Below are 26,257 nucleotides of genomic sequence, written 5' to 3'. Positions count from 1 at the left end.
GCCTCCTTCTGTATTACCCTTCACCTTCCTCCTTGCTTGGATTCTGTGTCTGCCTCCAAGGGTGGCCCCAGGATAGGCAAATCTATATACAAGAAGTCATTTTATATTGAGAAGCCCAGTCCATGGGCCAGATGAAGCACCCACTGGTCTGTGATCTCCCTGCTTCCTGCTTTCTGCAGTATCGGGGCCCATGGACATGAGATGGACTGGGCTTGGACACCTTCTTGATATGAAATGACTTCATGGTATAAAGTTCTTCCTTAGAAATAGATGAGGGTCACTAGCTTTTTTTCTCTAGACCAGGGGCCAGCAAACTTTTGAGACAGAAGAGCCTATCCTGTCCTTCACAAAAACTTAAAAGCTATTTGAGACCCATAAATATATTTTATAAGCATATGAATTCACCATTATCTGCATAGTATCCTTTAAAACTTTTATAAATGAAACTATAATTCTATTTCCATTTTCAATTTTATTTCAGATCCACATGTATATACCTAAAGAGCTGCATATGGCTCATGAGCTGTAGTTTTCCCCTTTGCTCTCGACAACCCAGCTAACACAGGAATAGAACTAGACCAGAAATAGTGAGAATGTTCAACAATGTCACCAAACATTACATGCTGAAACTATGGTATTGGAAACTATTTTGTTGTGTATTATTACAACAAACATACAACAAAAAAAATTTTTTCCAAAATGAATAGTCTTTAAAATTTTTTTTTAACATTTTATTAGGGGCTCATACAACTCTTATCACAATCCATACATATACATACATCAATTGTATAAAGCACATCTGTACATTCTTTGCCCTAATCATTTTCAAAGCATTTGCTCTTCACTTAAGCCCTTTGCATCAAGTCCTCTTTTTTCCTCTCCCTCCCCACTCTCCCCTCTTTCATGAGCCCTTGATAATTTATAAATTACTATTTTGTCTTAACTTGCTCTATCTGGCGTCTCCCTTCACCCCTTTTCTACAACAAAATATTTTTTTAAAAACAAAGAGTTGAAAAAAAATTGCAAGGAGAGTTCACATTAGAGTTGGAGGAACCAGAATTGCTTAAGGAGAACTCTGATAATGGGGTAGGGCAGAGATCAAGAAAAGGAGAACTGCCTGCCTGCAGTAGTGCCTCACATAGCCTAGGCAGCTCCACCAACACTCTCCAGCATTCCGCGCTGCTGCAGGAACTTTTGCCCAATATCCGAGATGATCTAACTGACTAGGGAAATTCCACCCACCAACCGAAGTGCTCTACACCAAAGCGGGCACACCCACCTGCCTTCTATAGCACTCCCAATGCAGCAGGAACCCCCACACACCCTCTGCGGCCCCCCAAGCTGCCATGGGCCACACCGCCCATGACTTCCTGTGAGATCATCCAGTGCAGCACCAGCCTCAAGGGCCCACAACCACCCAACCAGAGTCCTCAGAGAGGGCTATCCAACTTGCCCTCCAAAAAAAAAAACAGAAGACTGGTTGGCTAGGGAAAGAGTGAAGCCACAGAAGGATAAAGCGGTAAGTCAGTCCCATAGTGCAATTAGCTGCAGGCAGTTAGAAGAAGCATTCCTACAAGACTCATAGAGAAAGCCCAGTTAGCTTCAACTTTCTGGAAAATGGCACCAGGCTCCTCTAAAACAACACAACGTGAACAGCAATTATCCCCAACAACCTCAGCGAAAAAAATAGGAAAACAAAATATACTATGAGGAGAAGTCCTGAACCTAATGAGTGCATAGAAGATGCCGACAATTATCTGCCACAGAAAGAAATTTTCAGAATGCTGCTTGGAGTCATACAGGATATGAGGGGAAAATACAGAAAAAGGAGGAAATGATAGCGGAGATAAAGACTATACACCAAAGGGAAATACAAGAGCTTAGAAACGAGATAACAAAAACCAGTAGAAAATTCACGTACTTCGCCAACCAACTGGAGAAAGCAGAGACCGCACCGGTAACTTAGAGCAGGGGTGTCAAACTCAATTAAAACATGGGCCATTTGGTGCAACGGGCAAGATTCACACGGGCCACATCACATTTACAAATTTTTTAAAATTTATATTCTGAAGTGAGGATTCAGGAATATGGATAGCATAATTAAATTACTATGTAATTGCTTTTATTTAAACATTTATTTTATTTAATATAATTATACAACTAAAATTATTCTTTTTCACCTGAAACTTGCCAGTGTTTACCTCCTGCGAGTTTTCACTTATCTCTTATGTTGTTACAAGGAAATATAACAAAGTAACTAATAAAAAACACAAAATGTTGGACAGCTGACAAACGTGATGGACAATCGTAATGGTTTCCCTCTAAAAATGTCACCTAGTGCTGCCGCTAGGTATGATTCATAACAGTACAACCCAGAGTGCTCTTTTTAACCTTTTCACTATTGAATCTATTTATATTACATGCCACTGAGCGTGGCAGACATATCACCTCCAAACATTGCCGGAACTGAGTCAGCACATTTATACATGTCCAGAGGCCCCCAGGAAAGGCACTGGGCCACATGTATACTCATCTTCAGTAGTTAAAGCGTTAACGAGGAAATTATGTGTCCAGTATTGCCTCGATCTCCCCTAAGCACTCTTTCCTTCATAACAATTTTTTCTATTTTCATTTTATTTCAGAGCATTGCAGGTCACAAAAAAATTACCGCTGGGACTGCATGCAGCCCACAAGCCACCAGTTAGATACCCCTGACCTAGAGGATAGCCAAGAAGACTTTAGCAAATGTGAAAAAAAAGTTAAATAAGATCACCAGAGAAGCTGAAGAAAACCTGAGAGCTATGTCTGATACTATGAAAAAGAACAACATCAGAATAATTGGATAACCGGAGGCAGACACAACAAAAAAGTCAATGGCAAAATAATCGAGGGAATTCTTGGAAGAAAATGTCCCTAGCTTAATAAATGAAAACCAGGCAACCACTCAGAAAGCTGAAATAACACCAGCTAGACTAAATCCCAGGAAGAAGTCACCAAGGCACATAATAGTTAAACTATCCAACTTTAAGGAAAAGGTGAAAATCATGAGAGCAGGTACGGAAAAACAAGCAATCACATCTAAAGGTTCCCAAATAAGAATATGCTCAGACCTATCAGCAGACACTATGAAGAAGAGAAGAGAGTGGCACCCGTTATGTGGTCTTGTGGGAAAATAACTCTTTTGAGTTATATCCTATGTAATAATTATACAGGCTCATCGGTCAGTGAGGGTGAATTGAGAAAAAAATATTTTTTAGTTTATTTTTTAAGTGTTTTTTTAGTCTGAGTGAGATATGGGTCAGGCAAAGAGCAAGGATACAGAGTAAGGTATCACTCTTTACCACCTCTCGAAGAAACAAAATGTAGAGGTAACAAAAAAGAGAATGAAAGTTTCTTCAAGTGGTAAAGAAATGTAATCCTTTTCTGGAGATCTGGGATAAAGTAGCCATTAACTTAAGAAAAGCTCACAGGGAAGGGCAGAGCATACCCATGGAGACCTGGGAGCTGTGAGTGCAGATTAAAACCGTGTTAGAGCCTCTGCAGGGTGAGAGAGAGCGAAGGAACAAGCCCAGCAGAGCAGAGAGAAGCCTCTAAACTACGGAGACTTAAGTCAGGTGAGAAACAGGCAGAATGAGTATCAGGCAGATCAGAAGATTTTAGGCAGAGCTGAGAAAACGAAGTCTGAGCTAGATAGCATCCATGGAAACTGGATTTTACTCCTGCTGCGATAGAGGTAATCACTAGGCAAAGCATTCAGAATGTCATTCAAGTTTAGCAATAGAGGACATTTACCAGGAAGTAACACCCAGGCAAAAAATGTGTAGTGGGGTGTGCTCCAAGCCCCTTTGAAGTAGATGTGCATAATGGGACTTTATCCCCCATGCCTGCATTCAAAACGTTTACCATAAGACTGAATTTTTGGCTATATTTATTGGATCATGAAGTTTTGCCTGACAGCTTTTAATGTATAGAAAATAACCATGTTGCCCAGGTGGCTCTTTTGAGTTTTATATATAAAACAAAAGTGGGATTACAAAAAGACTTTTTTCCCAGTTTTGTCTCCCCCACAGACATGCCCAACATTAGAGGCTTTTTGCTAGCATATGGGGGGAGGTCAGATGCTTACAGACAACCTCTCTGGAGGCAGTCAATCACCAGATTATGGTAGGCCCCACTCCCTGCTGTTAAGGACAATGGGCTACTCCTCCCTGAAGGCTTAGAGTTCACAGCCTACTGATAATGGTCTTTATCAGTTGAGCCAGGGAACAGGTCAAACCAGCTCAGCAGCCTCCAAAGTTAGGCTGTCATGCTGAATCTAGGATCCACCCATCTTGCCATATGTATCCCCAATCCCTTCTCTTCCTATTGAGTGGATACCCCTAGATCACCCCCTCCCATTATTGTATTACCTATAGCACAGCCCCTTCCTGTGACGTTTGTCTTCACCTGTAATTATGGGGCTTGCATGTCTTGGTTAGTATTAAATATCTCTCTCCACGTGGACCACCAAGCGGGGCTGAGGTGAGCATTGCTACAATGAAATGTGTCTGACTCCATTATTTCTATCTCCTATCTCTCATGCTCTTTATGACTTTACTATAATTACTTATTATCACTGTACAATTGTGCCTACCAGATCCGTCATGATGTTCTAGGGGCTGGATTTCCCCTTGCATGTGGCGCCAAACATTTTCACATAATACAAAAATTGAAAGAAAATAACGCAAACCCAAGAATACTCTATCCAGTCAAATTATCTATCAGGATAGATGGAAAAGTCTTCCCAGACAAGGAAAAACTCTAAAAATATGTTAAAAGAAACCCAGCCCTACAAAAGATCCTTGCAAACCCAGTATGTGCCAAAGAACAGCACTCATGGAGCACAAATAAGAGACTTCCACATAGAATAACCCCACATAGAGGGCAACAAAGAGAAAACAACCCTCAAGATAGCATTGGCTTAAAGGTGGAAAGAAGTCAAGAATGTGTTGTGCAGCGGGGTTGGGGGTGGGGGAGCAGAGCAGGGAGGTCCCAAGGGAGGGCCAAGGATAGACTTTGGGGCCAGGGTGTGGCACCCCATCAGACTTGACTGGAGGACACTCCTAGAGGTCAACAAGCAGACCTTGAACTATTTACAAGTTTCTCTCTTTTAAAAATTTTAATTAATATTTTTGGTCAATGGTTAAAAAAAGAGAGAGAGAACAGTAGACCAAGAACCAGTGAGCATAATAAATATATACTCACCCAACGAGAGCCCCATGAAATTTGTCAAACACTCCAAAAGATGAAAAAAGAAATGACAGTAGGTGACTTTAATACACCACTCTCTGAGAATGACAGACAACAGAGAAAGAGGCATAACAAGGAGGCTACAGATCTAATTATTAGGATTAGACGACTTGACCTGATAGATATTTTCAGTGCTTTCCACCTAAATGTAAAAGTATTCACATTCTTTTCAAGCCCTCATGGCATATACTCCAAGATAGACCACATGCTGGGACACAGTTGAATCTATGTAAATTCAAGCACATAGAGATCATACAGACTTCTCTATCCGACCGCTATGCCATAAGGCTGGAAATCAACAAAAGGACAATTAAGAGAACAAGAGCAAACAATTGGAGGATGAATAACTCTCTATTCAAAAAGGAGTGGGTACAGGCCCAGATCAGAGATGAAATCAGGAAGTTTCTAGAAACCAATAAGAACGAAAATACAACATGACAAAACCTTTGGGACACAGCAAAGGCAGGTATCAGAGGAAGTCTGGATAGCAATACAGGCACACATGAAAAAAGAAGAGACACTTATGAATGATATGCTGACACAAAACTTGCAGCAATCAGGAGAGTCAATAAGACAATCCTACTAATAGCAAAAGAAAATAATAAAACTCAGGGCTGAAATTCCTAAGAGGGAAAACAAGAAAACTGGAAAAAATTAATGCAGCTAAAAGTTGGTTCTTTGAAAGGATTGACAAAATTGACAGATCGCTGGCAAACCTAACCAAAGAAAGGAAGGAACAAATTTAAATAGCAAGGATGAGAGATAAAACAGGGGACATTACAACAGACCCTAATAAAATAAAAAGGATAATTACACAGTGCTACAAAGACCTATACTCTAATGAATTCAACAACGTGGAAGACAAGGACAAATACTTGGAAAAACAATTCCTCCCTAGACGATCCTATATGGATGTCAAGAATCTCAACAGACCCATAGCAATTGAAGAAATAGACAAAGTTATTAAAGGATTACCAACAAAAAATCCCCTCAACCAGATGGCTTCACAGGAGATTTCTACCAAATATTCAGGAAAGAACTGGCATCAATTCTACAGAAATTCTTCCAGAACATAGAAAAAGACGGCAAACTCACAAACTTTTTCTATGAAGCTAGTATAACTCTGATACCTAAACAGGGCAAGGATCCCACAAGAATCGAGAACTATAGACCAATATCCCTAATGAACATCGATGCAAAAATTTGGTCAATAGAACACAAAAGTATATAAAATAAATAATTCACCACGACCAAGTGGATTCATACCAGGGATGCAGGGATGATTCAACATACAAAAGACCATTAGTATCATTTGCCACATTGACATGAAAAACTATAAGAACCACATTAATATCAATAGATGCAGAAAAAGCATTCGACCACATCCAACACCAATTTCTTTAAGATACTCAAGAAGACAGGAATGTAAGGAAAATTCCTCAATGTGACACAAGCTATGTATGAAAAACCAACAGCCAATGTGGTAGTTAATGGAGAACAGAAGAAAACAAACCCACTGAAAGGAGACCAGACAAGGATGTCCCTTGTCTCTACTCTTATTTAACATCGTACTGAAGATCCTAGATAACAGCATAAGGCAAAGAAAACACATCAAAGGTATTCGCCTGGGAAGAAAGAGGTGAAACTATCATTATTCGCAGATGATATAATTTTATATATGAAAAATCCCAAAAGCTCCACAAGGGAGTATTGGAAGGAATAAAGGAGTTTGGCAGAGTGGCAGGATATAAGATCAACAAACAGAAGTCTGTTGGGCTGCTATATACATCAGACAAGGCCACAGAAGAGAGGATTTAAAAAGTGGTACCCTTCACAGTAGCCAAGCACAAATTGAAATATCTAGGGATATACCTGCTGAAAAAAAACAAAAAGATTTGTACGAGGAAAATTACAGAACACTATTACAAGAAACCAAGAGGGAGCTCAAAACTTGGAAGAATATCTCATGCTCGTGGATTGGAAGACTCAATATAGTAAAGATGTCAGTTCTGCCCAAAGCACTATATAAGTTTAATGCTATCCAGAAACGAATACTGTCATCTTTCTTCAAATAATTGGAAAAACTTATTTCCAACTTCATATGGAGAGGGAAGAAGCCCAGAGTTAGCAAAGAACTCCTCAAGAAGGACATAGTGGGAGGGCTTGCTTTACCTGACTTTAGCATATATTATACAGGCACGGTGGTCAAAACTGAATGGTATTGGTGTAACAGATACTCAGACCAATGGAAAAGAACTAAAAACGGAGAAATAAAATCATCAGCATACAGACAACTGATCTTTGATAAGGGCCCCACAAAATATCCAATGGGAAGCAGATGCCCTCTTCAACAAGTGGTGCTGGGAAAAATGGATAACTACCTGCAGAAAAATGAAGCAATACCCTTACCTCACTCCATGAACATGAATAAATTCAAGGTGGATCACAGACCTTAAGGTAAAACCCCAAACTATTAGGGCAATCTGTGAGGAAATTGGGACCAACCTGAGAACGTTGGCACAGGGAATGCATAGACTATCAGAAATTGGAAAACACACAAGTACGGATGAGGCACAAATTGACAAGTGGGATATACTGAAGATAAAACACCTGTGTACACAGAAATAATTCATCAAGAGAGTAATAAGAGAGCTCATGGACTGGGAAAACATCATTAGTAATGACACATCAGACTAAGTCTTATCTCTAAAATCTATAATACTCTGTTGGCTTACAAAAGGAAAAAAAAAAACAACTAATTGCCCACTGAGGAGGTGAGCAAAGGACCCGAACAGAAGTTTCACAAGGGCAGAAATCCAAATGGCCAATAAAAATATGAGAAAATGCTCCCGATCATTAGACATAAGGGAAATGAAAATTAAAACAACTATGAAATACCACCTAAGACCCTCAAAGATAGCCCAATTCAAAAAATCAGAAAGTAAAAAGTGTTGGAAGGGCTGTGAGATAGAACTCTTGTCCACTGCTGGTGGGCCTGTAGGTATGTACAGCCACTACGGAAATCAATTTGGCAATACCTAAAACAGATGGAAATTGAGCTACCTTATGACCCAGCAATCCCCCTACTTGGCATATACCCAGAAGGAGCAAAAAACAAACCATGGCCAGACATCTGTGCTCCAATGTTCATTGCAGCACACTTCACAATTGCAAGCAGTTAGAAACAACCCAAATTTCCATCAGCAGACGACTGGCTTAAAAAACTGTGGTGCATACATACAATGGAGTATGGCACATCCCAAAAAGCCATGATGAATGCATGAACACATTGCCACATGGGAAGAACTGGAGGAAATTATGCTAAGGGAAGTAAGCCTAGTACAAAAGGACAAGAACAACATGAGTCCACTGAGGTAAGCTTAAAAATGCAAAAGGGGCATAGGGAAAAAGCTACAGTATACATACATTTCTGGGGTGAGGTCCAGGTAGTATGGCAGGGGCCAGACCAAATCCAGGGATACAGGAGGGGGGCAGGGAAGACATAGGTAGCGGGGGAACAAGGCACTAACTCACCAAAGGGGAGGGTGTTGTTTATATCTCCACAGGGAAGAGGGACCAGACTTCAACCCAGTGCTCCAAGACATGAAAGCAACATACCAGCATGAAGCAGGAAACCCAGAGAATGTCTGAGGGGCTGGTCCCAATCCCAACTACATGGACAGCCTCCCCTCCCCAGAATTAACTTTAGAGCACAGCACTGAAGCTACAGCTCAGGGATAGTGACATGTCTGATGAGAGCACACAAAGGGGGAGTGAGTGAGAGTGGGGTACATCCTGGCCCACCAAGCCTTGAGGACAATATCCCTGCTCAGAGCAGCCAATGCACAGAGATGACCATAGGGCCGGCCCACTATACATGAGGTCCCTTATTAGCCCATAACACTACAGGGGACAACACTGGGGACACAGTGCAGGAATTATACTCCATCGGACGTCATCACACTAAGGCAAAACACTAAGGGCGTGCAACAGAACATCAAGGGGAGCAGAACAATGAAGTTCCTGGGGAATACTAAATACAGACTGTGAGGCCAAGGCATGGCACCCTATCAGCCTCGACCGGAAAATTTTCCTAAAGGTAAACAAACAGACCCTGAACTATTTACAGGCTTTTCTTTTTTTGTCCTTGGTATTTTTTGTTGGTGTTATTGTTTTGTTTTCTTTTGTTACTTTACCTGTCTTGTTTTTGTGCATATTATTGTCTGTGCATGTCTACCTAGATAAGCTAGGCTAGATAAACAATCCAGAGGAGAAAATAGGACCAACGCTTCCAGGGAGACATGAGAGAGGAGGAGGTGGGGAAAATGAAGTGGGTGTTAACAAACCCAGGAAAATGGGAACAAATGATCCAAAATCGATGGTGAAGAGGGTGTAGGAGGCCTGGTGGGAATTGATCAAGGGTAATGTAACTGATAGGAATTACTGAAATCCAAATGAAGGCTGAGCCTAATAGTAGGACAAGAGAAAAGTAAAAGGAAATAGAGGAAAGAGCTAGGAGGCAAAGGGCAGTTATAGAGGTCTAAACACAGACATGTACATATGAAAATATATTTATAAATGATGATGGGAAAATAGATATATGTACACATATTCACAGGTTTATTATTAAGGTAGCAGATGGACACTGGATCTCCACTCAAGTACGCCCTCAACAAAAGAACACGTTATTAACCTGGCATTCCTTGATGCTCACCTTCCCGACACAATCACTGAAGACAAAGTAGGTGCATAAGCAAATGAGATGAAGAAAGTTGATGGTGGCCAGCTATCAAAAGACATAGTGTCTGGGGTCTGAAAGGCTTGAAGATAAATAAGCGGCCATCTAACTGAGAAGCAACAAAGCTCAACAAAGCCACACCAACCTGTGTGATCATGAGGTATCGATAAAATCAGGTATCGGGCATCAAAGATTCAGGGAAAGAATCATATTATTGTGAGTGAAAGGGAGTAGGAAGTGAAGACACACAGTCCATCTGTAGGCAATTGGACATCCCCTTACAGAAGGGTTGCAGGGAAATGACTAGCCAGTCAGGGTTCAGTAAGCACTGATAAAACATACAACTTTCCTCTAGTTCAGTGGTTCTCAACCTTTCTAATGCTGCGACCCTTTCATACAGTTCCTTTCATACAGTTTCTCATGTTGTGGGGACCCCCAACCATAAAATTATTTTTGTTGCTACTTCATAACTGTCATTTTGCTACTGTTATGAATTTTAATGTAAATATCTGATATGCAGGCTGTATTTTCATTATTACAAATTGAATATAATTAAAGCATAGTGATTAATCACAAAAATAACATGTAATTATATATTGTGAAATATTTATTTCTAATTACAAATAAATGAAATTTTGTCTTGAAGCATGGTGTAGCATGGCTAACAGTCTTAATATAACAACAATAAACCACATTACTACATTTTGCTACAGTATGTGTAAAAAGCCAAAGTGAGTGTGAAGGTTGAGATAGCTTCTTTCTCACCAGATCAGAAATTCTCAAGGCAGTCTTTGCAAGAGCACAACGAAGATCATCTTACAAAACAAGTCTACTTCTTATTTAGACTTGATAACCAACAAGCTGGAAAACCCTGTTTCACAAAGATATGTTGTTGGAAATGGAAGAAGGCGCACCACATTCTCAGACAGAACAGGATATGAGTGCAAACACTTGATCCAGAATTTTGTTAACCCGCACTGTGAGAAATCAGTTCTCACTGCATCATTGTTTGTAGGTTCAATGAACTCAACTCCTCTTGTGCTGTCTCAGGAACATCTTCAACTTTGACTGTGAATGGACTTCTGGCAAGTGCAAATGGGGTACAATGCAATTGTAAAGTACGATGAAATTTCACCTGCAAGCATTGTAATCCTTTTGTCTGGTCCAATGTCATGTTCCTCAAAGAAAGCAGATAAGGTAGGCAACATATAAATTTTATTTTCATTCAATTTTTTTTTTGCCAAAACTCAAGTTTCATTTGAAATGATCTAATCTTTTCAGACAAATCAAGTCATGTTGCATTTGGTCCTTGCAGTGATAAGTTTAACTCATTCAAGATGGCAAAGATGTCAACAAAGTAAGCTATTTCCTGCAGTTCACTTTTATTGTTGAAAAGTGCTTCAAACTGCGGTCTTGCTTTCTGACTAAAAACATTTTGAGTTCATCACGAAGCTCAAAAACACGTTTTAAATCTTTTCCTCTTGACAACCATCTCACTTCAGTGTAAAAAAAACAGAGCACTATTTAGCACATCCAACTCATTGCACAGTTGCAAAAACAGTCGCCTGTTTAAAGTGCTCGCCTTTACGAAATTGACAGAACTTAGGATGCTTTTCATGACTTCTTGTAACTCTGTGGCAGTGTCTTCATTGCTAACATTTGCCAATGAATCATACAGTGAGTTCCAAACTTTTGGTGACTCATTCAGTACCAAACGTGAAATCCAGATCAACATCCTAGCATATCTGGACCACCATCTGTGCAAACACCACAAACCTTTCCCCAAGAGATCTTATGCTCTTTCAGAAATGAACCGTGTCAAATACAGTGCAGTAGTTGTCATTTCAAGAGGTGTGCAAAAAAGAAACTCATCTTTAAAGTCACCATCATTAATATACTTCACATAACCAATAACTGAACAGTTTGCAACGTCTCTAGATTCTTCAAGCTGGATGCTCAATATTGGAAGTGGAGCAGAATTAATTTCCTGGATTACCTGATCAAGAATATCAGCAGACATGTCATCTATTCTATGGACAATGTCGTTAGATAAGGAAATTGCACTCAATTTTGTAACAAATTCATCTCCAATCATGACTTGAACAATGTCATTGGCTGCTGGCAACAGTAAATCCTCAGCAAAGGGGTGAGGTTTCATAGCTCTGGAGATTCTGAGTGCCTCCAAATATGAATCAATGGCTGCTCCATTTTGTCTGTGGTACTCGCCACCAGGGTCAAGTCTGGCTTTCTTCAGTCCATCAGCTTTGCTTCTAAAATAGTTGGTATCCTTGCCAGCAAAGCTCAGATGCTTGCTATCAAAATGGTATCCTAGTTTGTTCGGCATTATAGATTCGGCTGATAGAACTTCACAACAAATAACACATTGCAGTTTCTCAATTCCTGCTGTAATAATTGAGGTAAAACCATATTGTAAAAAATCCTCACTATATTTTCTTAATGTTCTTTTCTACACGACCCGTTATCATGGGATGGTTTGCTAATGAAAATAATATATAGCAATAACTTTAATAATACAAAAGATGATACATAGCATAGTTCAGTCAATACAGTTCATTAAAGTTTCCTATGATTTACCATTCTCCATGTTTTTTTTTACATACCTGTTACTATCACAAGGGTATAGTATTCACAACAACCATAGCTGAATATAAAAAGACTGATCAGCACCCAGATTTACATTTACCCAGTAATTATAATTCATGAAGTATCATTTTACCTCCAATACTGCTTTCAACACAGTAGCTGCTTTTTAACAGGGTAGCTGCTTTCAACACAGCAGCTGCACTCTACACATGTGTGACTGGTCCGCATAAGTACATTATGGCGTCAACCCTGTCACATACAGGGTGTGTGTTATGGGGTTGGTGTGATGATGTCATCACACGGGGTACTCATATGTGGGCGTATCTGCATGTGTGCAGCCCTACCTGGAGATGGAGAGAGGAGCAGTGTCTCTATTAAGACAATAGGAAATATGTGTTTTCCAATGGTCTTAGGCAACCCCTGGGCAAAGGTCATTTGACCCCCACCCAAGGGGGTCGCGACCCACAGGTTGAGAACCACTGCTCTAGTTCTTCAATGCCTCCTCCCTGCAACTATCATAACCCAAATTCTACCTTACAAATCTGGCTAGACAAGAGCATGTACACGGGTAAAAATAAGAGCTGGAAACACAGGGAATTCAGGAGTGATAAACCCTTCAGGATCAATAATGAAAGTAGCCATGCCAGGAGGGGAAAGGAAAGGTTGGGGGAGAAAGGGGAAAATGATCACAATGATCTACCTATAACCCCCCTCTCTGGGGAATGGACAACAGAAAAGTAGGTGCATGGAGACATCGGTCAGTGTAAGACATGAAAAAATAATGATTTCTCAATTATCAAGGGTTCACGAGGGAGGGATGGTGGGGGAGGGAGAGGAAAAAATGAGAAGCTGATACCAAGGGCTCAAATAGAAAGTTAATGTTTAGAAAATGATGATGGCAACAAATGTACAAATGTGCTGGACACTATGGATGGATGGATGGAGATAAGAGTTGTACACACCCCCAATAAAATTATTTTTTTTATGGTTAAAAGAAAAAAAAATTTTTAATAGAAAAGGAGAACTGAGAAAGGTCTTTGAATGTGGACATTCACCAGTGCTCTTAAGGAAACTGGAAGTCAAGGAAACAACAGGTGTGCAATCACCTATCATTAGAGATGTCTGTTAATAACGTAAATGAGATAAAACAGAAGGTGGTAGAAGGGATAGAAGGATCAGTAACAATCTTCTGTCTCTTTCTGATTGAGATCTGCTGGTGTCCAAGGTAGAAAAAAAGCCAGTGATATTGAAAATGCCAGAGTAAGAAACACAAATAATTAAGGAGATAAAATCTGGGCTAAGAGAATGGTCTCAAGGAAAATAAGGAGAAGGTGTGAGCCTTAAAACAAACAAGATTACCTATTTTGTTATGCAAAATTTTTTAAAGAAATGATTATTTTTAAAAGGAGGCTAAGGGAAAATATAGAAAAACACCTGCTGCCCTCAATTTTCTCATTATACTAAAAAAAGACATTAGTTCTCAAAACAACAATAAAGTCATTTTTAAGTAAAAGGAAATAGAGGAAAGAACTAGGTGACAACGGGGATTTATAGAGGTCTAAAGACTAGAATGTACATATGTAAACATATTTATATGAGTGTGGGGAAACAGATTTATGTGCATATATTTATAGGTTTAGTATTAAGGCAGCATATATTTATAGGTTTAGCATTAAGGTTTAGTATTAATGGACATTGGACCTCCACACAAGCACTTACTCAATGCGAGAACACTTTGTTCTATTAAATTGACATTCCAGGATGCACACCTTCCCAACACTATTGCTGAAGAAAAATGTGTGCATAAGCCAATGTGGTAAAGAAAGCTGACAGTGCCCGGCTATCAAAAGATATAGCGTCTGTGGGCTTAAAGGCTTGAAGATAAACAAGAGGCCATCTAGTTGAGAAGCATCAAAGCCCACATGGAAGAAGCACACCAGTTTGGCAACCAGGAGGTGTAAAAAGGACCGGTTATTAGATATCAAAGAACTAAAAATCACATCAGTGGGTGCCCACCTTCCTGATATGATCACTGAAGACAAACGTGTGCATAAGGAAATGTGGTGAGGAAAGCTGATGGTTCCCAGCTATCAAAAGATATAGCGTCTGAGGTCTAAAAGGCTCGAAGATAAACAAGTGGCCATCTAGCTCAGAAGCAACCCATATGGAAGAAACACACCAGCCTGTGTGACCATGAGCTGTCGAAGGGATCAGGTATCAAGCATCAAGGATCAAAAAAACATATCATTGAAAATGTGGGTGAGTGCAGAGTGGAGACTCAAAGCCCATTGGTAGCCAACCGGACACTCCCTTACTGAAGGGTTGTGGGGAAATGAACCAGTCAGGGTGCAGGGTAGCAAAGATGAAACATATAACTTTCTTCTAGTTCTTAAATGCTTCCTCGCCCCCACTATTATGATCCCAATTCTACCTTACAAATCTGGCTAGACCAGAGGATGTACATTGGTACAGATAGCAACTGCAAACACAGGGAATCCAGGACAGATGACTCCTTCAGGACCAGTGGTGAGAGTGGCGATGCTTGGAGGGTGGAGAGAATGTGGGGTAGAAAGGGGGAACTGATTACAAGAATCTACGTATAGCCTCCTCCCTTGGGGAGGGACAGCAGAGAAGAAGGCGGGGGGAGACATCGGACAGTGTAATATATGACAAAATAATAATTTATGAATTATGAAGGGTCCATGAGGTAGGGGGGAGTGGGGAGGGAGGGGGAAAATGAGCAGCAGATATTAAGGGCTCAAGTAGAAGGCAAATGTTTTGAGAATGATGATGGCAACAAATGTACATATGTGCTTGACACAATGGATGTATGTATGGATTGTTTTAAGAACTGTATGAACCCCCAATAAAATGTATGAACCCCCAATAAAATGATAAAAAAGGAATGCAAAAAAAGTCATTTTTAAAGGAAATGACCTGTGACAAACGGAAAGGCTAGAATGAGCTTGGAAGCTCATTCCAGAAAGTAGACGAGGTTGTGAAAAATGTATTAGATCATCTGCAAATGGTTAACAGAATCATTAAGCACTACATCCAGCCAAGATCAAACTTGACACTTTAATCTTTAAAAGGTTTATTGCCCTGAAAAGGGAAATAAAGAATTAACTGAAACTGCACCTGATCCAGGGCAGGAATGGAAGGGAGGCATAAGAGTAAAGGATTAAGGAGACAAAAAGATTTAAGATGTTCTAAGGTCAATTAAAAAATGGCTAACTGTGGCATAGAAACCGAGGTCAGCTAAGTTGTCTGTAAGGGACTGTTGTGGTTAGATGCCACCGAGTCCATTCTGACTCACTATGACCTCATGTGTGCAGAGTGGGACTGCTCCGAGGGGTTTCAAGGCTGGGCCTTTGGAGGCAGACCACCAAGTCTGTCATCTGGGGGTAGGGGGTGGGGGCAGCTTGAACCACCAATTGAAGAGTCCTGGGCTAGAAAGTAAATATTTTAGGCTTCACAGGCTATGTGATGTCTGTTATAATGATTCATCTCTGCCACTGTCAGGTGAAAGTAACTGCAGACAACATGTAAATTAATGAGTACATTTATGTTCCAGTAAGTTTTTATTTACAAAACTACGTAGCATGCCAGATTTCCCTTGTGGGCTGGCAGTAGTTTGCCAACCCTTTGCATACAAGCAGAAGAGATAAGATAGGACGGTCAGAGGGTAAGACAGGAAGCTAGAGCAACAGTTCGGTGGAGGCAGAGCTACGAGACAGAGATTATAATCAAGGAAAAAACTTTTCAACTTTGGTGGGGAAGGTGTAAAGGTAGAGCTTTGCTGATACATAATTCATAGGTTAAGGTTGGACACTAGCCAATTTTAATCACTAATAAATTATTCTTATATTTCTTCTTCATGAATGATTATATAATTAACATTAAGTTGATTTTAATTTTTCATTACAAAGCATATATTATTTGTAAAAACTTTAGAAAATACAGTTAAGGTGAAAAAAGAAACAAAAATCATTTGCAATAAAATTAGTACAAAGTAGCTACATTTTAAACATATAGACTAAATCTTCTAGACCTTTTTTCTCTTACTTCCTATGGAAATAAAGATATGTTTTTCCCAAACAGGGTTAAGTGCTTTGTAATCTTGTTCACAGTGTAGAGTGCGATCATCAAGATAGAGTACATGAAAGTCTAAGGTGTAAATGGGGGGCACAGACCACTGCATCCCAGACCATGGGAACAGCAACGTAAACCTATGGAAAACTCGCCTTTCTGACACAAATGCAGCTGTGTCATGATCCCTGTTAGTCTGGTATGTTGGTATGTCTTAATCTTTTATTTTATTGTTATTTTGTTTTTCTTATTTTTGGTGTTGATCTATACAAGAAAAGCAGGATGGGCAGTCTTATGGAGACCGGTCAGATGGATGATGGTTCCTGGGGGGATGGGAGGGGAGAAGGGGGAGGTGAGTGGGGAGCCAACAATGACAGGTACAGGGGAATAGTAAAAGTTCTAAAATGGACCATGAGGAGGGTATAGCTTTTCTGGGCATGTTTAATCAATTGAATTATATCTGAAAGGAAGTACTAAGGGATGAACAACAGGCAAGAATCATAGTGGGGTAGGAGGAAACACCAAAAACATAACCATATATATGTGTGTGTGTGTGCACAAAATGTACAAATATACATATAGGAATGTGTGTATATTTGTTTGTGTATGTACATATATATGTAAATGCAACGAGGAAACAGATGGACTTTGGGCCTCTACTTAAATCTTACCTTTGTCCTAATAATGTAGCATTGTATGATTCACACCTCACTGACATGATCACTGAAGACAAAATGGGTCCATAAGCAAATGTTGTGAAGAAAGCTGATGGTGCCCAGGTATCAAAAGCCATAGAGTCTGTGGTCTTAAAAGCTTGGAGTTAAACTAGCGACCACCTAGCAGGGAAGCAACAAAGCCCACATGGAAGAAGCACACCAGGCTGTGTGATCACAAGGTGTCAATGGCGAGAGGTCTCAGGTGTTAAAAAACAAAACAAAACACACATCCAAATTGATTTTGGAGGAGAACGCTGCTCTCAGTTGCACACGCTGCGGTCCTTGAGAGACTCGACGACCCACTCGCCTTGCTGGGCCACCATGCCGCGTTCTTTCCTTGTCCGGAAGCCCGCTTGCTCTCGCCGGAGACCCAACTACAGCGAGCTGCACGATTCGTCCTTAGAGTTCGCCATTCAGCAGCCCTACGACCAGGCCCACCTGCTGGCCGCAATCCCGCCGCCCGAGGTCCTCAACCCCAGGGCCTCACTGCTCACACTCATCTGGGACTCACTCCTGGTACCCCAAGTCCAGCCCAGCGGCTGGGCCTCCCTGCCACCCCAGGAAGGCCCAAAGGCCACCGAGCTGAGCTCCCTATCAGACGAGGACAGTGGGAAAGGTTCCCAGCCCCCCAGCCCGCCTTCGCCCGGCTCCCTCGTCCTTCTCTTCTGCCTCAGCCTCTTCCCTGGAGGCCGAAGCCTTTGCTGCCTTCACGGGCTTGGGCCAGGTGCCCAAACAGCTAGCCGTGCTCACTGTGGCCAAGGACCCCCAGTCTCGGAAGGCCTTCAACTGCAAGTACTGCGACAAAGAGTATGTCAGCCTGGGCGCCTTCAAGATGCACATAGGAAGCCACACTCTGCCCTGCGTCTGCGACATCTGCGGGAAGGCCTTCTCCAGGCCCTGGCTGCTACAGGGCCATGTGCGGACCCACATCGGTGAGAAGCCCTTTTCCTGCCCCCACTGCAGCCGTGCCTTCGCAGACCGCTCCAACCTATGCGTGCACCTGCAGACTCACTCGGCCGTCAAGAAGTACCAGTGTCGGAGCTGCTCTCGCACTTTCTCCCGCATGTCCCTGCTCCACAAGCACGAAGAGTCGGGCTGCTCTGGGGGCCCCAGGGGGCCCTAGGGACCCCCCTCCACTTCCCCCACTCCAGCGGGAAGGACCCTTCAGGGCTACTGAATTCCCTTCTGAGTGGCCCATTCTGGCTATGCTGTGCTGTGCTGGCCCCGCCCTAACAAGGGCCCTTGTCCGGTAGTCTTCACAGCTCTGAGAGGCTGGTGGGCTCTGAAAGAGGCCTTTCTGCAGACTTTCCCAGCGGTGGCCAGACCACAGGCAAGTGGGTGCAGCCCCAGTTCCAGAGCATTCCCCAGACCATGGCCTGTCCTAGAGGGTGGGTGTGTATGTCCAAAGCTGTTTGGATGTAGGTGCTTTTAGTTAGAAGACAAAAAGCCAACCAGACTAGGACTCACCCACCCCCACCCAGAGGCCCCCACTCTCCCCCCTTACTAAGGCCACCTGTCTGTGAGGTGTGGCTCTAACCATGCAATAGCCCAACCCCTGGCGTGTCCGTCGGGCCTGTGGGGTGGTCACAGGACACAAGCGGGTCGAGACCCCATTGCCCCAGGCCTGGGCAGCTATTTCAGCCTCCTGTGTCACGGTGGCACCTGTTTTCACAGGCAGTTGAACAACTTCTCAAAAGGGACTGTGAGTAATTGCCGCCACTTGCTGAAGCCCCAAGTAGGGTGCTTTGACTTGACCTAGCGGGTCTCCCAGCACTATTTTGGGGGCTCAACAGGTGGACCTGGAAGGAAGATGTTTACATTTTTTTTAAGGTACACTGGTATTTATATTGCAAGCAACGTTTTGTACTAAGGAAACATTTTGTATAGTAATATGTACAGTTTATTGATATTCAATAAAGCGGTTAATTTATCTATTAGAAAATAAAACAAAACAAAAACAAATTGATTTTGGAGACCCAAAGTTTGCCAGCAAGATAATTGGACAGTCCCTTTCAGTAGGGCCTCATGGAACGGAGGACAAATCCAGGGTGCGGTGTGGCACTGATGACCCACAGAACTGTCCTCTAGCTCCTTAAGATTTCCTCCCCTTACTATTGTGGCCCATAGGTGATGTACCTCATTGGTCATGTTAGACTTGTGAGTGTACATTTAAGATGAGGGTAATACATATACATTTTTTTTAAAAAGATGATGGTACATGGTAGTCAAGATAGAGGACCCCTCAGAGACACTGACAGGAGTAAGGGTTCCCTGAGGGTACAGTAGTGAGGGGCAGGGGTGAGTTGATAGCATTCATGACTGTATAGCTCCTCCCAATGGAACTGACAACAGGACTGTACTGGAAGGGAAAGGATATATTGAAATGAATAAGATAGGTCAATAAAAAGATTATACAGGAAAAAAGATAAATATACAGTATATTTCCATCTTATCACTTAAAATTACTCTATATTTGCATATGTAAAATTAATTTCTCTGGTTCTAGATTATTGGATAATTAAGTTGCTTCTCATTTTCCAATATTAAAATAATGTGTCCACAGATACTCTTGTCCTCTTTTCTCCTAGAATAAATATCAAGAAATGGAACTGAGTCCACAGGCATGTATGTTTTATAATTCTTAATAAATGCTGCTTCCAGGAAGGTTACACATACTTTTTCCCCCAATACTTTAAGCACTTGTAAAAGTATACAGCATAGTATAATAACAAACAAGTCCTTAAGATTCAACAGGCCATGCCTTTAACATTATTGATACATAGATTTGGGGGAGGGAGGATATATAATTCACACGACAAAATTTACTCATTTTAAAGCATCCAATTGAATGGTTTTTAATACACTCACAATATTCTCCAACCATCACCACTATCTATTTTCAAAACAGTCCCATCCCTCCCCAAAGAAAGCTCAGACCCATTAAGAAGTCAGCCCCCTTCTCCCTCCCCCCACTTTCCCCAATGGGTTCTAATTCTTTCTGTGGTGTCCAGTCCATGTGAGGCCATTTAAAATTTAAGTAATAGGTAAAAACAACCCAAATGCCCATCCATGGATAGAGAAACCAAATAGCCAGACAGCAGACTCGTATTCAGCCATCAAAAGTAATGAAACCCTGGTATAAGCCACAGATGGCTGAACCTTAAAAACATTATGCTGCGTGAACGAAGCCAGACACAAGAGATCTCATATAGCCTGATTCCACTTGGATGAAATATCCAGAACAGGGGAATCTAGAGAGGCCAAAAGTAAATTCACGGTCAAAGTGGGGAGGGGAGAGGAGGATGGGGAGTGAGTGGTTAATGGGTACAGTGTATTTTTGGTGTGATGAAACTGTATAATATTGTGAATATACTATCAACCACTGAATTATACACCCTAAAATTATTAAAATGGTGGTTTTTATGCCATGTGAATTTTATCATAATTTTTTTAAACACACAAAGTATCCTCCTCACACACTGTTTCTGTTCCACTGCAGAAGGCAGATGAGTCTACCCTTCCTGGCTAAGCATTATGTGCTCAAACAATACCTCCAAAGCAGTGAGAAAGAAACCTCTGGTTCTACAGCTACAATACACCAGTAAAGCCTTTATTTCCCGAGGGCTGCCGCCAGTCAGAAGCATAGTATTTTAAAAAAACCCTTTTGTTAAAAAAAAAAATCCTTTTGTTCTCAGGAACTCAGGTTTCTGTCTATTTTCAAGACAAATCTACATTTTAACTTCAAGGGATTCCTAAACTGTTGTTTTCAAGACTTGATGACCTGACAGTGAAGTACTAAGGGACTCCAAACATGTGGGGGAATGTAGTGAAAAGATCATGGAATTTTCCCAGGAACCTTTACCCCTCATGTAAATGAAAGGGCATGCATTTAGGTTTTTTAAAAATCTTAAATCTCAATCCTAGTTCTATCAATTAAAAATTGCACAAATAGCAAGTTTTTAAAGCTTTGTCCTAGAAAATAGAAAATAACACCTACTCTACTGCTGGGATTTAAAACGAGCATAAGAAAGGTAACTAGCACAATGTTTCACATTTAGTAAGTACCCAACACACTTAGTTTATCATCAGCCTCATTTCTTCCTCCATTCTACAAAGCCAGCTTTATGCTAGCAAAAAGAACTGATATTCACTGATCTAAGAAGTTAGTCTAAATGCCAGGTAAATGTATAAACCTATGCATTAACTATTACAATTCATAATGATAATCACAATTTCACAAATTATTAATTATCTTCTCAATGCAATGTTGCTTGCAAAAGGATTTTTCTTTTGGTTACTTTCATGTGCATTAACTCATCAATCCTCAAAATTCCAGTGAAGCAGCAATGAGGAAGTAGAGGCAACTCAAATAAAACAGGGCCAGACCTTGACAATGGTTCTCCTGCACACCACTTATTCTCCAAGGGGATTATATATTTTCAGGGGAAAGTTCCAGAATGCCACAGAGTAACATTTTTTCTTTCATCCAAACATTCTGTTCAAATGTGAACAAGTCCTTCCTGGGATTAAATTCCTCCAATATTGCCAGGGGAAAGGGCTATAGCGTCCAGAGGAAAGCCATGTAGTATGAAAAGGAATAAGAAATATTGCAGTACGAATCCACTCTCTGAGAATCTAAAAAGACTGGTGAATGAAAGATAACTTGGTACAAGACAGCAATATCCATGACACGTCAAAGTTACATGGTACAGTTGGAAGTGTTAAGTCCTAAGAAGAATAGGAAGAGAAAGTCACCAGCCCGCCTCCCTAGTACTTGATCCTTTCTCTTTTCCCACGTCAAGGCCGGTCCTTTGACGAAGCTCCTGAGTCCCAGCTGGAGCCCTGGTGGTGTACTGGTTACACATTGGGCTACAAACCTCAAGTTCAACCCCACCAGCTGCTCCATGGGAGGAATAAGAAACCTTCTACTCCCATAAAGACGTACAGTTTGGGAAACCCACAGGAGCAGACCTACTCTGCCCTCTAGGGTCACCACAAGCAGGGATCGACTCAATGAGAGGGAAGGGAAGACAATCTTCTTCATCTTTATACAGCTGGCGCCTACCGCCTTGTTGGAATACTGTGATTATGCAATAAAATTTTATCCATGTAACCATGTCCATTCACTGAATAAGTGATAAATAAAATGTGGCATATGCATATAATGGAACAGTACTTAGTAGCACAAAGGAATGGAATACATGCTAATACACAGTTCTTGAAAATATTATGCTAAGTGAACAACCACAGACACAAAAGACCCCGTGTTGTATGACTCATTTATATCCAGAATAGGCAAATCAACAAAGACAGAAAGCAGGCTAGGAGCTACCAGAGGGGGGTGGGAGGTGGGGGTGGAAAGGGAACAGTGGTGCTGAAGGAGAATGAGAAAAGTAACTATTAATGGGCATAGACTTTCTTTGGGTGGTGATGAAAGTGTTTTTAAATTGATTTCATAACTCTGAAAACGCTATAGTATAATACACTTCAAATGGGTGAATTGTATGAAATGTCAACTATATATCAATATAGCAGTTAGGAAAAAATCTTGTTCACTTTTGCCACAGAGCTCAAAGGGGTTCCAAGATAGCAATTACAGGTTAGAATGGAGAAAGCAGACAGCTATTTAGGAGACATGACCCCCATTAGGGTAGGCTCTTCCTGTTGGGTCAGTGAGTAATTGACCACTCCTGATACTAGAGCCAATCTGTCCAAGGAGGATTGTAGAAGAGGAATCAGTTCACTGAACAATTTGTGACATAAAGAAAAAAAAAGTTCTAAGGACTAAGAAAGTTATGTCTTCTCAGACCCCATTCCCCTAAGATGAGTGGCTTCTCTTTTGCCACAACTAGCTACAGTGACTCACTGGGGATATTACACAGTTCCTTACAACTCGCCCTACACCACACGAGACTGTGGAATTGGTGCCTACCACCATCACTCTGCTTGGAATTCTATGAGAAACATTCATAAATTAATAATGCTGCTTTGTTCATTGATTAATAACTTTTCAACTCTCCTACCTAGTCTACTGTTGAGTTTACTTGCTGTGGGTATGAAATAGCACCCCCAACCCCAAAGATATCTATGTCCTAATCCTCAGAACAGGAGAATGTGGTACCTTGCATGGCAAAAAGGAAGTTGCAGGTATGATTACTTAAGTGTCTTAACATGGAAAATTATCCTGAATATCTAAGTGGCCACAATACATTCCCAGATTAAGTGAAACTCACTCATCTATTGCCATTAAGTTGGTTCTGACTCCTAACAATCTTATATAGTTTCTGAGGCTATAATTCTTTATCGGAACAGACGGCCTCATTTTTCTCCCACAAAGCTTCAAGTGAAAGAGAGTTAGTCAGTGATGGAGGTGTGAAAATAGAGGCAGAGCTCAGAGTGATATATGTTAGCCACCAGCCAAGAAATGTAGGCAGCTTCCAGAAGCTGGAAAAGGTGCATGTGAACAAATTCTCCCAGAGTCCCCAGAAGGAATGCAGCACTGCTGACACCTTGACTTTAATCTGGGAGACACTTTGAACTTCAGAACCAACTGGAAGATAATAAATGTGTGTTACTTTAAGTCACTGACTTGTGTAGCTTGTTATAGTAGCAATAGGAAACTAAGGTAACTGCCTTCATCAATAACATCAATACAGTATCAGGACTGGAGGCATATGTCGCTTATTTGTGGAATCTAGTTGCTTTTGTTGCTCAGTTGGTTTGAAACAACTATTAATTTTCTTGGAGCAGAAATATTTTTCTTTTTGGACAAGGATCCTCCAGAACTAGCCCAGGTGAAACTGATCCACGGCTAAAGGATATAAAACTTACATTTTTGGATTTACAAATATATATGCATATATAAAATACATTACTAGAGAGGAGGGTGGTGATCAAAAGAAAAATTGGCACAAGACTCATACTCATGGCCATCAAGTCAATTCTGACTCATGGTCACTCTATAGATAGGGTAGAACTGCCCCTGGGGTTTCCAAGATTATAAATCTTTTTTTTTTTCTTCAAGATTATAAATCTTTACAAGAGTAGAAAGCCTCAACTTCTTGCCAGGGAGCACCTGGTCATTTCACACTGCTGGTCTTACAGTTAACAGTTCATCATGTAACCAGGGCTCCTTTGGTACAAGACAAAAATCTCAATTACATGCCACATTTATACAGTGTCGTTTAAAGTGATAAGTCCTAAAAAGAAAAACTGGAAAGAGAAATGGGATCCAAAGTTGATTCCTAACTGGTCTCCCCACACTATTTAAGAGCAACTAATGGGTACAACACAAATTCTAATCATTTCACAGAATGGGGGGAGGGTGGGTGATAAAAGAATGGGAAAACAGAGATTATAGCTTAAAACAAAACAAATTATAAAGAAATTAGTTGACTATATATTTTTTATTTACCTTTAAAATGGTTATTTTTACAGTCTTCAAAATCCTAAAACAAATAACAAATGATAGTGGGGCAGTAAACAAGATCTTTGTACTTATTTTCAAGATAGTTGTATTTAATAAACTGTGGGCCCACTGACCTCCACAACTGAATGGGTCCTAAGGAGCGACTGTGTAGTTGAAGGGTAAATTAAAGAAACATCAGACAAGCATGCAAGGGCTCACCTCTTCCAATGACAGGATCAAGAGAGAGCGCTAATGTATTCTCCACCAGGTTTATATAATCTTGGGGCATGCAAGCCATGTCATACACATATGTAACAGGAAAGGATGTACTAGGGCATACATGTGACAGGAAGGCACATACATAACAGGGTGGGCAGGTTCTAGAGTTAAGATGGCAGCTTGGCCGTCCCTGAGCTGGTTTGACCTTAGGTGTGCCCCAAAGCTCTTTCCAGGGGAATAATCTATAACCTTTATCAGAAGGGAGTAGGCCATATTTAGGGTGCTAAGGACAATAGGGTCCAATTGTTCTTCATGGCAAACAATCTTCAGGCAGATAACCCTCAAACATATAGTAAGTAACCATGAGCTTGTAAGAAGCATCTTAAATTGGCATTATTAGGGGTAGTCGCTGAGGAGGATAACTTTAGTTAGAAGAATGTAACTGGGATTCATCTCCAACTCGTGAGTGTGAAGTCCTCCCTCCACCAGTCTCTCTACCCCCCAGACTCCTTAAATATTAGCATACAGAATTTGTCCACACACACTCTCTTCCCGGTTCTCAGTTTCCCACAATAAACTGTATACTTTATTTTCATAGATATGTTGTATTTCTGGTCCATTTCAGCTCAGTGAAACCATACCTGGTCATGTGCCATCTCACAATTATTGTGAAGTTTGAGCCGATTGTTACCGTCACTGTTTCAATCAATGTCATTGAGGGTCTTCCCTTTGTGTTGACATCTACTTTATCAAGCATACACATCAAGCATCAAGGTCTGCTCCAGGGACCTCATGTCCAAAGTGCATGAGACAAAGTCTTGCCATTTCCTAAGGAGCATTGTGACCCTAGTTCTTCCCAGATTTGTTTGTTCCTCTGTGTTAGTCAGGGTTGACTAGAGAAACAAATTCATACACAATCGTATGTGTATAAGAAAGAGCGTTATATAAAGAGTAATTGTATATTAAGAAAACATCCCAGTCCAGATAAAGTCCATAAGTCCAATATTAGCCCTTATGTCTGAACCACTCTATAAATTCTTCTTCAGACTCACGCAACACATGCAATGATGTAGAATGCAGGAAGATCACAGGCCAGTGGGTGGAAAGTCTTGTGGTTCCAGTGTCAGTGGAAGTATCTCAGCATTGGCGTGGGTCTCCATGTGGCTCCTCCAAGCTCCAAGGCTCTGGCTCCAT

General features: G+C 41.1%; 1 protein-coding gene and 1 pseudogene across 3 annotated transcripts in view; one reads left to right on the top strand and one right to left on the bottom strand.

Annotated features, from left to right (window-relative positions):
* The window catches only part of PCYT1A (phosphate cytidylyltransferase 1A, choline), a 103,875-nt gene that overhangs the window by 23,146 nt on the left and 54,472 nt on the right, over positions 1 to 26,257 (bottom strand). The window lies entirely within an intron of this gene.
* Positions 17,701 to 18,559, top strand: LOC142454277 (zinc finger protein SNAI1 pseudogene; annotated as a pseudogene).

Source organism: Tenrec ecaudatus, chromosome 8 (assembly GCF_050624435.1).
Source record: "Tenrec ecaudatus isolate mTenEca1 chromosome 8, mTenEca1.hap1, whole genome shotgun sequence".
Taxonomy (NCBI): domain Eukaryota; kingdom Metazoa; phylum Chordata; class Mammalia; order Afrosoricida; family Tenrecidae; genus Tenrec; species Tenrec ecaudatus.
The sequence above is the reverse complement of the archived record's forward strand: the minus strand, read 5'-3'. Positions and strand labels throughout refer to the sequence as shown.